This window comes from Mustelus asterias, chromosome 1 (genome assembly GCF_964213995.1).
Source record: "Mustelus asterias chromosome 1, sMusAst1.hap1.1, whole genome shotgun sequence".
In the NCBI taxonomy this organism is placed as follows: Eukaryota; Metazoa; Chordata; class Chondrichthyes; order Carcharhiniformes; family Triakidae; genus Mustelus; species Mustelus asterias.
Window position 1 is genome coordinate 107,114,560 of NC_135801.1, and position 16,083 is coordinate 107,130,642.

Genomic DNA, 16,083 nt, shown 5'->3' on the forward strand with positions numbered 1-16,083 from the left:
ATCTCTACAATGCAGAAGGTCTGCACCGACCCTCCGAAAGAGCATCTGACCCAGGTCCACCACCCTGCCCACTCATCCTCCACAGTCGCCCTGCACATTTACCATGGCTAATCCACCTAACCTACACATCGTTGAATTGTGGGAGGAAACCAGAGCACCCCCGGAGGAAACCCACGCAGACACAGGAAGAACATGCAAACTCCACACAGTCACCCACGGCTGGAAATGAACCATGTCACTGGCACTGTGAGGCAGCAGTGCTAACCACTGTGCTACCATGCCACCCACCACTAAGTTAAATTCCACTAAAGCTATATATTTGTGAGAAATGGGATTAGCTCAATTTTCTCATGCTAAATCAATCAAAAACAAAAGCCATCATTGACTGAAACTTCAATTGAAAACACAGAGTTCTTTTAATGGTTCACGGTGGCACAGTGGTTAGCACTGCTACCTCAGAGCCAAGGACCCAGGTTCAATTCCAGCCTCGGGTCACGTTCTCTCCGTGTCTGCATGGGTTTCCTCCGAGTGCTCCGGTTTCTTCCCACAGTCCAAAGATGTGCGGGTTAGATTGACTGGCCATGCTAAATTGACCCTAGTGTCAGGGGGATTAGTAGGGTAAATATGTGGGGTCACGGGAATAGGGCCCGAGTGGGATTGTGGTCGGTGCAGACTCAGTGGGCCGAATGGCCTCCTTCTGCACTGCAGGGAGTCTATGATCTTCTATGTTCTGGTCAGCATGTTTGGCCGCTGAGTAGGCAGGCCATGCTCTAAAAAATGTCCTGGGGCTGGTTGTGGTGCTACTATTTATTGGCTTCAGCATCCTGGGTTGGGAAAGAGAACATTGAAGGATTCCTGCTCCTGATTGCTATCTAGAACCCCTTCTGAATATGTGCACTGTGTGGACTTTGTGCATGGACAAAATCAGGTCATATCTGCTTCATTTAAATCATGGCACTGTTGTACTCACCATCAAGGCTCAGATTAGTACTAGCAATTTAGAGCCATAAAACCAAACAAAAATTGCATGCATTAAAAAATACTTGAACAGGAAGTCAAGGCATTCCCTCATGGGCTGGTGTGGAAGGAATTAAACATTATTGAGATAATGAGAAGACTGGAGGATGAAACGCCAATTTTTAAAAATTGATTTACGAAAAAAAGCAACACCTAAATATCCACAGGGTTGAGCTGCTGCAGGCTACTATAAACAATTTATGGAAAATCCCTTTGAACTCATCACCCAAAGGCTGGTGTAGTTGGAAACAAATGACCCTGTAGGTCAGACAATTACTGCATCCTCCCCATGTGAAGCCTCCAAGTGCAGGTATAGGCAAAAGACATTTTGTTCCAGGATTCCAGAAACATATCTTATTGTCATGTTTCATATCCATCCTTCTGCAGCAGTACTGAGCTGTTCAGATTCTGGGGTAAAATGTTTGCGGCAGTGCCCTAATCTGAAAGAACATTGGCAAAAGATTAGTGTAAACCTCAGAATAAAGTGGCCACTCACGCTGCTTCTCTGTGGTCTCTGCTGAAGTCACATCAGGATAGGGAAAATTACTGGCAGTCACTTCTCCTCTATGCTGCAGCAAAACAGTAAGAAATTAACTGCAAATTCTGGTACAAATTTCTCAATAAAGCTTTGCTCAATTTGACAGTCGGCAATATCAGCTTGTATAAATCGCATTAATGGATCACTGCCCTGTTCACTGGACTGTGGAGAAACCAATCTCTAGTTCTTAGGCTCAGAACAGTCCAAGTAACTGCGTAAAACAATTGAATCTGATTAGATTAATCTAATCCTTTTGAGATCCCATCTTGTACATCACAGAAGACGTGGCTAGGTTTCCACAGTTCAGAACAGAAGAGTTGCCATTACTTCAGCTAAAGCGCAAGAGCAACCTGGATTTTATAACATCTTTAATATCTCAAAGCACTTCACAGGAACAAAACATTGAATAAACAAAGGAGAAAAGATCGGAAGAGTGACAAATGCCTCAAAAAACAAGTTCAAAAAGAGGATTTAAAAAAAAAAAGAGATGTGAAGAATTACCAAGGGTTTAAGGAGGGATATCCAGTGTGTGAGGTTTAAGCAGCTGAAAGCATAGTCAATGCTAGGGCAAAGAAAGGGAGAATAAATAAATAAGAAGTCAGAATCAAAGCAGCAAAATTTCCAGAGAAGGGGAGCTTTGTAAGGCCGAACTTATTCCAGAGTTGTGTGGGTGGGGCAGGGATTTAAGCCAGAGAGTAAAGAGTGATGGGCAGAAATGAATGAATGGGGTATAGATATGGGACAGAGTTTAGATATGCTGAAGCTTATTGAATAGGGTTGTGGATGGGAGGGGAGTCATTGAAGTATTCAAAGTTGTAAGTGACGGTTATGACAGAGGGTTGAAACAGGAGATGGAGCTGCGATATAGATGAAGACAGGTGATGTTACAAATGTAGAAGTACATCTTCATGATGTAGACAATATAGGATCAAAACCTCAATCTCTACGCCCAGTTTGCCTCTGAGTTATTAACAATCTGGTTCAGCCTGAGATCGTGATCAGAAGGATGAAGCCATTGATGAAATTGAGCTGTCTGTGTTAGAAGCACAAGACTTTGGCTTCCATCTTTATAGTGTTCAGCTAGAGGTAATTGCAACTCACCCAAGACAGAAAACTTAATCTGATAGCAGGAAAGCAGTGAAGAACTTGAGATAGGTGGTGGCCAAGTAGAGCTGGATATCAATGCAAATGTGGAAGCTGATCCCAGGCCTATGGACGATGTGGCCAAGGGCTACACGCAGATTAAAGAGGAAGAGGAACTCAAGATGGATCTTTGGAGGACTACCAAAGTTACCGTGTGACAATAAGGAGAGAAGATGTTGTTGATGATGCTCTGGCCTCTATGTGTATGCCACGAATACAAGTTGCCACACTTAAGTTCTAATATGTTGCATCAATTCAAAACGCCTGGGAACAACCACAACTGGGAAGTTTCAAATATTCTTTCCCAGCTTGTGGAATTCATTCTGAACAATTGCACTCCGTTTGGCAGGCTGCATTTCTTATTCTTGGACTTGGTACCATTTAAGTGAGTCAGAAGAATGTACAAGCTTTAAATTCGTCTGTTTGACAGGACACAGAGTCAGCCTGTGGATTTAATGTGTGGTTCAGCAGGAGGCGATTAAATCTGTTCTTACTTCCCTACTCTACCCTCCACTTTTGCAACCTCCAGCAAACTTAGAACAAATAGATGATGTTCTGGTAAACTAATTATTTTGCATCACTTAAATCTTTTTAAAGAGGAGATCAGCCAGTCAAGAACAACTGCAAGTCTGATAAACCCAAGATATTGCCCAGATTTATCTTTCAGATACTGACCACACTGCTATGTATTTCCCGCAATTTTGGTTCCAGTCTGTAATCTTTTCCTACTCTACTATTAGTTGAAAGCTAGTCTCACCAACACAACCTTTCTCCGGTTGCTAAAATCATGCTGTAGGTGAGAATTCAGCACCGAAAGAACCATCATTTATTCTGAAACTGCTTCTGTTGGAAATGTATAAATAAAATGAATGGAATATCAAACTATGTCTTGCTGCTGAGTGTACTATAAATGGAGTACAAAATTCTGCTGAGGAAGGACAGATGTCATCAGCTCCCATTAAAATTTGGATTAAAGCCCTGGTTGCGACAGAAATTTTACAGCCTCCCACTGATCTGAGTCAACTGCTCAATAGTGAGTCCGTCACCAGAATATTTTGTAACCTGTAGGACACATTGTTAACTCTCATCTCTCCAATCAGATCGATCTGCATAACTATAACTGGTCATAGAGCAGCAGGCTTTCTAAATATCCAGGGAAACGGTGGGAGGCCCGTGCAACATGAACCACGATAACTTTGGTGACCAGTGTAATAAAAATAGGCAGAGGAATCAATTAACCATGGTACAGACTGGATGTTTGGGTAAATAAGCTGTTCATAAAGGGACCCATGAACAGATAAATCATGAGGTCGTATCTGTGAAATATGTCTTTGAAGTAAGCAAACTGAGGAATACAAGTTTTTTTCAGGGTGTTGGAGTGCTGAAAAGAGGGAAGCCCAAGGCTATTCCTTTGTACTAGATTGGTCACCTATGCTGTATATGAATAAAGTCTGTTCCATATGCTCCACTATCAAGTATCTCATGCTTTCTCAAAGCATGTCATTGTGAACCACAGGAGGAGGTTGACTAATGGGCGACTCAACACAGCCTGTCAAACAGAATGCAACCACTCCAAAGTGAGCTCTGTGAACACCATTTGATATAACATCTGTTCCCATTAGATTCATCTCTCACAGCATCCGAATCACTTGGGAATTAAAAATATTTTACAACCCAAAATCAGGAATTACAATAGGAGACAGCACTAATTAAATGCGAGCTTTCCATTTGCGTAAGTTTTAATCAACCAGGGTGAAAAGGACCAGTTTGAGGACTTCACATCAAATCAAGTCAATTCCTTGTTCAGATTGACAACATTATTAGAGAATGCCAAACATTGTTAAAGAGACAGCAGGGAAATTGGAGCTTTCCTCTCACTGAAGTCAGAAGTTCCTTAGAAACTTAAAAAACTAATGGCGAGAAATGGCTACAGGGGCTTGGCAACAGAAGCCAATACCAAAACAACACAAAACACCACCTGGTGTGACACTTGCAGCAGAACCGGCCTATCACAGATTGGTCTCTTCAGCCATCAGCAAAAATGGACCATGTGAAGCTACCCCATCCCCAATGATTTACTTGCTGTATAGCCATCATCTCACGCAGATAGAAGGACGCCAGTGGTGATTCTAGTAAATTAAGCGACTTTTTAACATATCTGGCCAGTCAAGAACTACTGTAATATGAAATTATCCAATCCAATTTCAGTTCATTTCCAGCATATTCAAAGACAAGCAGGGAGTTTTCCTTGCACGCTGATCAACATTTCCCTCTCAAGTACAACCATCAATCACAGATGAACACGTTATTTACTTTCTCTGTTGCTTGTGCAACATGTAAACAGTCATTGGTGTACATCTGTATTATAATAATAATAGAATAACCTTAATCGTAGAATCACAACAGCACAAAGGAGGCCATTTGATCCATGAAGTCTGCATCGGCTCTCCAAAAGAGAATTTTACCCAAGCCCCTATCCCCGGCTTCTCCCGTCCCCGTAACTCCACACATTTACCATGGTTAACCTACCTAACCTACACATCCAAGGGGCAATTTAGCATGGATAATACACCTAACCGGCACATCTTTAGATCGTGAGAGGAAACTGGGGCACCTGGAGGAAACCCACGCAAACACAGGGAGAATGTGCAAACTCCACGCAGACAGTTACCCAAGGCCAGAATCGAACCTGGGACCCTGGCACTGTGAGGCAGCAGAAAATTACAGGATCGACTGATAATTAGCTGTGTTTTGAGAAAAACATTGAATCATCAAATTATTTGAATTAAGCATGTAAATGATGCAGTTAGAGATCATTTTTCAGAATGCAATTTGTTCTGTAGAATCAATCCATTACACCAGCTATTCAGTGCAGCTATGGCTAATGTCTGAAAGCACAATACAGTTCATCAATGCAAATCTGTAGAGACAGTTCCAATTATTTTGCAGTTAATGATACCTCTACAGTGGGTGAACAGAGATGAGCAATTACAACGTGCATTCTGCCATTAAACCCATTTCCATTATAAGACCATCTTTGCTTACTGGTGAACCAGTAGTTCAACTGGGTTTTCTACTTTAATTTACTTCACTGTGTGCCATCCTCACTCTCCCAGCAAACCGAAAATCAAATCTAATATATATTTTCTGTGCCTTAATGCCACTCTGTAACACCATTGCTGATAACATGGCATTGTGAACCTCATCCAAAAACATGTTAGGTTCAATACATATGATGTCAGCAACACTACATTTCCACCACCTCTCCACTGTCTCCAATTTGTCACAAAGATAGTCAAACTTTCCTCCAATTTTATATTTTGTGAAAACCAAAGTGATTGGGCAGAATTTTCATTTGTGGGTCCTAACACTGCCATCGGAAGGAAATGTGCATCAGGAATTCACACACGTCATTGTCAGGATTCAGAAGGCGATTTCTGAGGAGGCAGCCAAAGTCCCCATCCAACTCCCAAGGCTGGAGGGCCAAAGGGAGACCGACTAGCACTCAGAGCGACAGCCCAATGTCAGAAGTGGGAGCTACTGATTCAGGAAAGAAAGAGGGAGAGAGAGGACGCTTCAAGATCAAGATGCCCTCGAAAGTGATTATATATTTTTTCTTTTAAAAACTGCTAAAGCTGGCAAGCCATCGTTGCGGAGTTCAACCATTCCACTGGACAGCTGTTGGCTGCTGCTGTGGCCCATCTGAAATGAGTCGACAGCTATGCGGTAGCAGGGAGGAGGGTTCACCTGCTAGAACCTCTTCACCGCTGTTTGTAGTCGAGAGGCTGCCTCCATCCCTGGACTTGAGTTTCAGCCTCTGTGGAGAGCTTACAGGTCAATCGAAAAATTCCAGTTAGCGTATGGAGATAGGTCTTAATGGACCCAATAGGACATTCGCAGCTTACGAACAGGCCCCCTCCAATCCTCCCGGATTGAAAATAATCCAGAGCCAAAACCATAGGAGGAGACTGGCAAATAGCCGGTAGGAGGAACCTGTGAGCCCTCTGTCCCTGGGCCCACTTTCACAGCCATTTAAAAATGTAGCCCAGTCTTTGGGCCCCACCACACAGACCGTATCGTAACCAGGACCATGATCACTCTCTCAGCCACTATCCAAAATCAGACTACTCAACCTTAATGTCCTGAGCTTAGTTTATGAACCCATATCCTTTCCATCACCAAAACCACCCACAACCAAATCAATAACATCACCCAGCTCCATCCCTGCCTCATTACATCTGCTGCTGAGGCCCTTGCTCACCCCTTTATTACTTTGAGATTGGACTATTCAAATGTCTCCTGGCTGGCACCCCATCTTGCTTTAATCTTGACGTCATCCAAAACTCTGCTATTTCCTAACTCGCATCAAGTTCCATTCACTCGACCCCCGTGCTCAATGGCAAATACTTGCTCCCGCTCCAGCCATGCCCCAATATTTAAATTCTGACCCTTGTTTTGAAATTTCTCCATGGCCTCATCCCAGCTTGTAGCTTCCTCCAGACTTAAACTCTCCAAAATCTCTGTATTTCTTCAATTCTGGATCCTTATGCATCGCTGATTTTCATCGCACCATTACAGCTATGGAGGTGCAAGCCTGGAAATTCCCTCCCTAAACAGCTTCACCTCTCGATCCTCATTTTAGACACTCCTGAAAACTTACCTCTTTGACCAAGCTTTTGGTCACCTGTCCCAAAATTTGCTGAAATTGCTCTGTATCAAATTTTGTCTTACAGAACTCTAATGAAGCACCTTGGGACGTTTCCCCAAGTAAAGGCACAATATAAATGCAAGTTGTTGTTGAATGCTGCATTGCAGTTAAAAGCAGTGAAGCCAGTAACATTAAGCAAGACAAGTGTGTGCCATTCGCACCTAGAGCTGGGACAAGAGGCTAGGGGAAAACTAAGTTACACTGGCACTTGTATTAATTAACACAATCAATACAAGACAGAACTCAAGGTACACAAAGGTGGCATTTCAAAGTTTAAGTATCTTTGAGCCAGATCTCTCCATTTTTCTGCTGGTGGGGAGCCTCACTTGATGAAAGGTATGTTTTAAAGTAAGTCTCAAGGGAGAAAACAAAAGTGGAGAATGGCAGGATAGAGAGGGCAAATTTCAGAATATGGATTCAGGCTGAAGGAATTGTTGGGGAAAGGAAAGGGGATAGGAGACCAGAGTCCGAGCAGTGAAGAGTATGGAGGGATGGGGATGGGTTTTCAGAGCTAAAAGTGATGACAACAATGAGGTGGGGTGAGGCCATGAAAGAATCTAAATACAAGAATGATAATTTTGAAGTCGAAGGCACTGAAGGGTTGGAAGTCAGTGTGAAACAGCGAGGATGCGGCTCTTGAGTGAGCAGGCCTTGGCGTGGAACAAGATACGTGAACAGAGTTTTAGATCAACTGATTTAGAGAGGGTTAAGAATGGGTAGCCTTCCAGGAAAAACATGGGAAGTGACTAGTGTGACAATTTTAACAGCAGGAATTAGATTTTCAGTAGATCAGCTGAGAAAGGGGTAGAAACACAGCCTTATTATAGACAAAATCAAGGCAAATAATTCTTAAATACCCCAGACTTCTATTTTTACCCGAGAGGTTTACCACTTCTTTATATCTATGATTCAACAGGAATCATCTTCCCACCAGAGAAAATGGAGTTTGAATAATAGTCAAACTGTAACTTTGTAGCGGAGTGTATATGTTCAATAATCGACAAGAACTTCCTAATGGATTTTGCTGTCATTTTGAAGAATGGGTGTTCAGCAAGGAGAGTAGTTTCTCACTATCTAGGTTGGCGTCGTCTCGGTTGTGACGTTAAACCAAATCTTGATTTACAGGTCCAATTGCAAATATTATGTATGAAGACACTGTTGGAGGGATGGATGAAGGTTCTGGTTTTGCAGCGTGTTTATGTGTTCTGTAGGGACCTGTCTTGTATTTATGTAAAGCCTTTAATGTAGTAAAGTAGACCACGGCGCATTACAGGAGCAAACAGATAACCAAAATTTTGGGCTTTAAGGAGAGTCCTAAAGAAGGAAAGAGAGCTGGAGAGGCTCCAGGAGAAAATTGCTGTACTTGTAGCCATGGCAGATGAAGGTACAGCCACAAATAATGAAGCACTTAAAAAATCAGAATTGCACAAAAGTTGCACAGAATCAGGGAAGCGCAGGTATCTTGGTTGTTTGCTGAATTTGTGGAGATTACAGGGATAGAGAAGGATGAGGATTTAACAGGGATAAGAATTTTGAAATCAAGTTGTCACTTAACCAACAGCCAATAGAGACCTGTGAGCACAGGGTTAATAGGTGAAGGTGGTGGGTGTCAGGATACGGGCAGCAGAGTTGTGGATAATCTCATGTTTAAGGATGATGGAAGGTGGGTGACTGGCCAGGAGTGAAACACTCATGTTTAAAGCTAACAAAGGCATAAACAAGGTCACTTTCAGTTGTTCCTAAGGTTTTATTTTGCCTATGATGACATTCTGATGAAATAGAATAGGAAATGTTACTTAACAGGATGGGATAAATGTTTTTAATCAACAAGAAAAATAATTAATATTCTGAGCTGAATGCCAGCATTTGGTGTAAAGATGCTCAAGCATTGAAGATTTCACACTAATTGCATTTCACAGCCATAAATACTGTCAATACCTCTGGAACTTACAATAGTTAACTCCTTTGCCTGAAACCCTGCATGCCAATGTGATTTAAAGCATGCAAAGGCAAATCCTTTAGGCACTTTCTATCTTCTCAGCTTTCAATCACCACTGCTAAAGGCAACCGACAGGGAGGTCATCCTGCCATAATGAAGTACAGACCTTTACCAACTGCATTCTCAGATTTCATTATCCTTTTTTTACACTTCAATATACTCACAAATCATTCTCATCTAAAATTGCAAGATATGCCTGCAGAATAATGTCTGCACTGTGTCAATGACTAAGAATGTGAGATATCCTTTTTAGGATAGGAATTCACTTTTTGGGTGTGGTGATGGGAGTTGATAAGAAGCCACATAAATACAAGATACACCTGAAGGAATCAAAGATAACAATATTTGCTACACGAATCCAAGAGGCGGATCAAGCATAGCAAACTGACAGATGAACTCCCGAAATATTTTTTCCATGATTTTGGCTGTTTACATCAAACAAAAATAGGTCAATGTTGTTTTATTCATTCAGGGAATGTGAGCAATGCTGGCTAGGTCAGCAATTCATTGCCCATCCCTACTTGCCCTGGAGAATAAACATGGATCTGCCTTAATCATAAATAAACTGTGGCTCCATTCATTTCATTTTCAGTGGAATTCAAGTTGAACTGAATGTTGATCCTAAAGTGAAACATTAAGCAAAACAAACTGAAGAGTGCACAAGTGAAACAACAGAGCAGAAAACCAAGTTGAAGACCTAGCTACAAGCTTAGAGGAAGTTAGAAACCATGGCTTTGGTGCCCCCCCAAGGATCGATGTTCAGCCCCCTCTTAATTGTTATCTACATACTGCCCCTCAATAGCATCATCCGAAACATATGCTGTGGCACTCAGCTCTACCTCAGCACCATCTTCCTCAACTCCTCCACCACTGCCAAATTACCAGACTACTTATTTGACATCCAATACGGGCTGAAACTTCCTCTAATTAACTACTGGAAAGAGATTGTCTTCAGTTCCTGCTCCAAATTCTGTTCCCTTGCTACCAACTTCATCCCTTTAATTAGCAATAGTCTGAAGATAAACAGATGTCATATTTGACCCCGAAATGAGGTCCCAACCACACATTTGTGCCATCGCTAAAACTGCCTTTTCCAATCTCCATAACATCACTCAATTTTGTCTGTCTCAGCTCATTTGCTGCTGAAACCCTCATTCATGCCTTTGTCACCTCTAGACTCAAGTATTTATATGCACTCCCAACTGCTCTTCAAAATCTAACCCTCCACAAAGCTAAAGTCATCCAAATCTCTGCTAACCTTTGTCTTTAAATCCCATTCGAGTATCACCCCTATACTTGCCGACCTGCACTGGCTCCCATTGAGCAATGTCTTGATTTTAAAATTCTCAACCAAGTTTTTAAATCCCTCCATGGCCTCACCCCTTCCTAACTCTATAATCTCCTCCAGCCCCATGACCCTCAAGAGATATCTTCTCTCATTTAATCCCCATCTCTTGAACATCCCCAATTTTAATAGCCCCACCACTAGCAACTGTACTTTCAGTTGCCTAGTCCCCGAGACCTGGAATTCCCTCCATAAACCTCTCAAACCTCCTGCCTCTCCTTCTTCCTTTAAGACACTACTTAAAATCTAACTCTTCAAACAAGCTTTTGACTGCCGACCCTAATATCACCTTACATGGCTCGATGTCTAGTTTAACCTTATAATGTCTTGGGATGATTAAGTTAAAAGTGCTCTAAAAATAAGCTGGTGTTGTACATGAAGCTGCATTTTTGAATAAATTTCTTATCCAGCTTCCAAATTCAATCAACCTGAAGAAAAGAAACTCGGTACCTGTATGTTGTATGAAAGTCTTTTCACAATCTTGGAGATTGTGTAATAATTTTGGACATCTAAACTCAGTACGGAAATTTACCTAGCTAACCAACGTTGGGTCAAACACTGGCATCCCTAACTCATCAAACATTTCACTCTTACACAGTTGGATTATAATTTAGAATACTTAGCATTAATATCTCTTTACAAATGCTCAAAAAAAGCAAAAGACATTCTAGTAACTGAAATGGTTGACAACTCCACGCCCAAACAGAAGAGTCCCAGATCAGAAGGTGTGCAGACTCAGTTGGTTAATCCAAACCAGCAATCCATCAGTAAACCATGCTGGATTACTGAATAACATGCAGATCAGTTAGATGTACATGATCTGAAGCCTCCCAAGTAAAGCAGCTCATTTTGCAAAAAACACACTAGTCAACAAAAAAACCTGAAGGAAATTGAAGTAAAGTAATTCTATCTCACTCCTCCCCCTGAACACGTTTCCTCAATTTACAAAATAGGAGGTTTCATCCAGTTTTGCGCTGAAGTCACAAACAATACAAAGCCAATGATTTATTTTGGGCGGGGGGGGGGGGGTGGGTGCTGCGGGAGAACAGGAACAGTTGAATTGAGGGGGGAGAGAAGAGAACAAGAGTAGTTAAATATAGGCTCCTAAAGGTCCATTATAAAACTAGGTTTTCAGTAATGCATTAACTTTTGCACATAAAGATGCAAAACAAATATAGATTGAAAAATAATGACAATAATTTTATGAATGACTCAAGAGAAGAATGCAGATAGAAAGGAAATGAAAACAGAAAATGTCGTAAATATCCAGCAGGTCTGGCAGCATCTGTGGAGAGAAATAGTCTCCAACAGCTTATTTCAGGTCTCCAGCATCTACAGTTTTCTGCTTTACAGGTGGAAGTGACTTGTGATCTGGTTAACATTTCATGTGCTCATAAGGCAGCCGTATAATACACTGCAAAAGCAGGTCACATTGTTTCTGTTTACCATGACATCCTTCTATTGCCAATTTCCAAGCGATTACTGTAATTTCATATTTCACCAGGGTTTGCTGCAGTATGTAATTGCCACTTCCAATCTCAAAATTACTTCAAAGGAAATCTCTGTATAGGATTCTAGGTTACTGGTAAAACGTTTTGTTCGCACCACATTTACAAATGCACTTACTGTTAATTTTTAGCAGTTATTTACAAATTTGATGTGCTAAAAGCTAACTTTTCACGAACTGTACGAGAAAGTAAAATTTATACCGATCACAGAACAAACTAATTCATTTTACAATGTTAAACAGGCACGAAAAAGTAAATCTTGGCAAATGACGGAGTTATTTGGTTTATTATTGCAAAAGCCTTCAAGAAAGGGCTATTCGAGTTACATTTTACCAAAGTAAAGCCTGCGATGTAATTTCATGTAGATTAGTGACATCTGGAGTCTGAACGCACGATGGAGAATCAGAGTGCTGTAGAAGGGGACCTTAATCGTAATTGAAGTAACGCACTTAAGTATCAAGGAACAACATGAAATCTGTTCAGCTTTCACGTCAACCCAAGTCGAAATGAACTCGAACTAGATAGAGCACTGGCCACACAAAAAAACATACACAAACTATTACATTGTCCATCAGCGCTGCTCTAAATATAATCAATCCACAGCATGTTGAAACCTATATCAAAAAGGCGTGCTAACGAGGAATAAAAAGGCAACTCTGGCTTATTTCCTTAACTAGTAACACCGACATTTCAAATGAATCGCTTATTTACCCGAACAATAAAGCTATAAAGGCGCCGGTTACCGTTATTACCCGGCTTTGATAGAAGGTGAGGTACAACGCAGCTTTGTAACTGGAGAAATTGAAGACTAACCCGATCGGTCCCAATAAAACAGACCAGACCAGGTCCTCCACACGATAACCGAGTGACCTGAAATGGAATAGCGCCGATCCCCACCTTATTTCTCAGCAGGAGGGGAGGAAGGGGGTCAAATGACGAGTTACAGACCCCAAGGCAGATGGATCCGTTATTTGGACGGCAACATAAAACCATCCACCCCGCAGGGAGATCCAGCAGAAAGGTGCAGGGACAAATCATCAGGTTGCAGCAGATGGAGCACGGGCAGGAATTACGAGCAGAGACAAACGAGACGGGAGCAAGGACGACCCACACAGGCTGTCTGCTGGCTCCGTGCTCCACTATGTAAACATTCAGCCCAGTGGGTTCTGCACATTTCTGTAAACACTGTTAAAGCGGATTTATGTATTCATCCTGCTCCAGTCACAGCACAAAAAAAAACCTCTTGACAATCTGCCCAAAACCAAGGTGAGCACCAGACTACCTCGCCTTTCCCTGTAGTTTACAGCCTTCCTCCTGATGGTCCCAGCTTTAATATTACAGCGCACTGTGCGAGGCTGCAGTCGCACTGAATGGTTTAAGGAAAGCGCTGGGACTGTCAATGGTATCGAACCACAACATCGCCAACTCTCTCCCTTTCTGTGTCTCTGCTGCCCTGACACACACTTCAGCTCATTGCATCTAACAGTCTTCTGCAGTTTCTCTCCAATCCAGTCCGCTGTGCGGAACCTGGCAGTCGCTGTTTTGCTATCTGTATGATGGCTATCAATGCAGTATAAAGTGGCGCAGTACCACTGGGTGTTATTCAACACCTTCCCACTGCAATACTAACGTTTTAACCCACAGCTACATTCTAGCCCTTTTGTAAACTAACATTTTGCTCGGGTGGGGAGGTTGCTGCGTTACCCGCTTGCATGTCCACATCCTTCATTCCCTCCGGCACCTCTGGTTATTTGTAACGCCGTCGCGGTTATTTTGCACTCACACAGTTTCCTCGCTCTCTCTCCGCGGGTCCTCGCTGTCAGCCCGAGAAAGCAGTCTGCCCACCAGCAGCCGCAGTCACTCAAGTCTCTGGGTCCGCCTCTAGCTTTCTTGCCGCAATCCCTTTGCCCGGTTGTCCTCCGCTGATGCCGTTGCCCGTGTGGCGGTGGGGGCGATGCCCGGGACCCCAGCAGCAATACCCAGTGTCAGTCTCTGTGTGTGTGTGAGCAGCCCCGCCCCGCTCGGCACCTCCTGCACCAGCGGCCGGCCCTCCCACCCGCTCCCAATCCCAGCACAGAATTCCTCACATTCCAGGCGCCAGCCGCGCTCTGCCTCCCTCCCTCCCAAAACAAATCACCGCAATCCCGGAAGAGATTCCCCGCCTCCGATCCTTTCCCCCACCTCCACTCAACACCTCTCCCCCCCCCCCCCCCCCCCTTCCTCCAAAGCAATGCGCAATCCGGCGGAAGTGATCCTTTTCCCCGGGATTGCGTAAACGGTGGGAAAGAATTCCGCAGGGAATAGCGGCGACAGAAACTGAGACTGTGTTTGGAGCTGGGCAGCTGAAGACACGTGGAGGTATCAGTGGCATCTGGGTCCTGTACCAGCGGCTCATCACTGAAGTTTGGGCAGCTTTCTTCCAAATAGAAATCATTTAATCTAAAAAACACACAACGTCATGCTAACTGTAGCCTCTTTTTAAAGACCATTATCTCACCTTCATTGTACAGAAAAAGTTTCAACAGTAAATATGAAAGTATTTTTGTATCAGGATTACAAAATTAAAACTAACGTTTGCTTGAAAGTATGGGGAAATTAGGGGAGTTTTCCTTTTATTACAAAGAGGATTGTTAGAATATGCAATTCCCTACCAGAAATACCAGGGAAGTAGACTCCTGAATAGCTTTTTTGAAAAGTAAAGTATTGGCATGAAGAAGCTAAATCAGCAAGATTAAACCAGACAGAAGGGACTAAATAGAACACTCCTTCAGACAGCAAGCTTAGCCGTGTCGACCCAAATGCTCTGATTCTGAATCATAGAATCCCTACCGTGCAGAAGATGTCCATTTGGCCCATCAAGTCTGCACCAACTGACAGAGCATCTTATCCAGGCCCACACCCTCTCCCCATAACCCCACACATTTACCTTGCTAAACTCTCTAACACGGTGGTAGCATTGCTGCCTCACAGCGCCAGGAACGTGGGTTCAATTCACGGTTTGGGTCACAGGCTGTGCAGAGTCTGCACGTTCTCCCTGTGTCTACATGAGTTTCCTCTGGGTGTTTCAGTTTCCTCCCACAGTCTGAAAGACGTGCATTAGCCATGCTGAATTCTCCCTCTGTACCGGAACAGGCACCAGAGTGTGGCAACTAGGGGATTTTCACAGTAACTTAATTGCAGTGTTAATGTACGCTTACTTGTCACACTAATAAATAAGCTTTTAACATCTTGGGGCAACTTAGCACAGCTAATCCATCTAAGTTGCACATGTTTGGAATGATAGCCTTTAGGCGTCTGCAATACAAAAAGGGAGGAAATCATGACCGGAGTTCTCCGGCCATTCACACCAGTGAGATTCTCTGGTTCTGCCAATAATACACCCCCACCTGTGCATTTCCCAGCAGCGTGGGGTGACATCAATGGGAAATCCCATTGACAGCGTTGCGACCAGAGAATCCCCCCACTGGTGAACGGCACACCGCCTTCCACCACTGAGAAACATACACTGGGAGGCTGGAAAATCTCACCCCATATTTTAGTTGTACTAAATCCGGGCCAGAGCCCCATCTGGAGTACGGTATTCAAAATTATAAAGGGATTTCACAGGATAGATACAGATAAACATTTTATTCTGGTGGCTGCACAGATGGTAAAAGCATTTGTTGTAATCTTCCCAAATTCCCTAGATTCTGAAACAGTTCCAGCAGATTGGCAAACCACAAATGTAACATCTCTCTAGTAAAAAAAGGAGGGAAACAGCAAGAAACTATAGGCCAGTTCACTTTACTTTTCAAGCGTTTGCTTGAAAATATTAAAATCCACTAA

The 16,083-nt window shown here is 42.9% G+C and overlaps 1 protein-coding gene across 6 annotated transcripts in view; it reads right to left on the minus strand.

Annotated features, from left to right (window-relative positions):
- Positions 1–14,469, minus strand: part of LOC144495888 (amyloid beta precursor protein binding family B member 2-like) — a 330,576-nt gene extending 316,107 nt beyond the window's left edge. For 2 of the 6 annotated variants that reach the window (XM_078216713.1, XM_078216657.1), the window contains exon 1: positions 14,042–14,280. The gene's annotated coding sequence lies outside the window, so the exon portion shown is untranslated. Of the gene's footprint in view, positions 1–14,041 lie in introns of all 6 variants that reach the window. The other 4 variants (XM_078216677.1, XM_078216647.1, XM_078216666.1 and 1 more) reach the window with 3 other exon arrangements.
- Positions 14,470–16,083: the final 1,614 nt, after the last annotated feature.